The following is a 1,116-nucleotide window of genomic DNA, read 5'->3' as shown; positions in this document are numbered from 1 at the left end:
CACACACACACACATGCACGCACACGCACACGCGTACACACACACACATCCCTTACCAGCCCCTTTTACACACACACACACACATGCACGCACACACACACACGTACACACACACATATCCCTTACCAGCCCCTTTTACACACACGCACGTGCACACACACACACACACGGCTCAGCATCCACTGTGTAAATGATGCTGGGGAAGCAACTAGGAAAATAACCTTTGGGAGTGTTTAAGAAAAAGTGAGGCTGGGCGCGGTGGCTCACACCTGTAATCCCAGCACTCGGGGAGGCCGAGGCGTGAGGATCACTTGAGCCCAGGAGTTCAAGACCAGCCTGGCCAACATGGCAGGACCTGGTCTCTACAAAAAATTAGCCAGGTGAGCAGCGCATGCCTGTAGTCTCGGCTGCTCTGGAGGATGAGGTGGGAATGTCATCTGAGCCCAGGAGGTCAAGGCTGCAGTGAGCCGTGTTGGTGCCTGTAGCAAAACAAAACAAAACAAATCAAAACAAAACAAAAGTCATTCAATAATACTTGTTAAAGCACAGTAAAGGTTGGGTGCACACAAGGAAAAGGCAGGGCTCACGCCTGTAATCCCAGCACTTTGGGAGGCCAAGGTGGGCGGATCACCTGAAGACAGGAGTTCGAGACCAGCCTGGCCAACATGGTGAAACCCCATCTCTACTAAAAATACAAAAATTAGCTGGCCAAAGCAGGGCACGGTGGCTCACGCCTGTAATCCCAGCACTTTGGGAAGCCGAGGCGAGTGGATCACAAGGTCAGGAGTTCAAGACCAGCCTGGCCAATGTGGTGAAACCTTGTCTCTACTGAAAATACAAAAATTAGCTGGGCATGGTGGCGGGCACCTGTAGTCGCAGCTACTTGGGAGGCTGAAGCAGGAGAATTGCTTGAACCTGGGAGGCGGAGGTTGCAGTGAGCCAAGATTGCGCCACTGTACTCCAGCCTGGGCAACAGAGTAAGACTCTGTCTCAAAATAATAATAATTATTAAAAAAATAAAAATAAAAATAAAATTAGCTTTGTGTGGTGGCACGTGCCTGTAATCCCAGCTACTCAGGAGGCTGAGGCAGGGAATCACTTGAACCTGGGAGGCGG

The sequence above is a fragment of the Mandrillus leucophaeus genome, unplaced genomic scaffold, assembly GCF_000951045.1.
Source record: "Mandrillus leucophaeus isolate KB7577 unplaced genomic scaffold, Mleu.le_1.0 Scaffold782, whole genome shotgun sequence".
NCBI lineage: Eukaryota > Metazoa > Chordata > Mammalia > Primates > Cercopithecidae > Mandrillus > Mandrillus leucophaeus.
Note: the sequence above shows the minus strand (reverse complement) of the source record.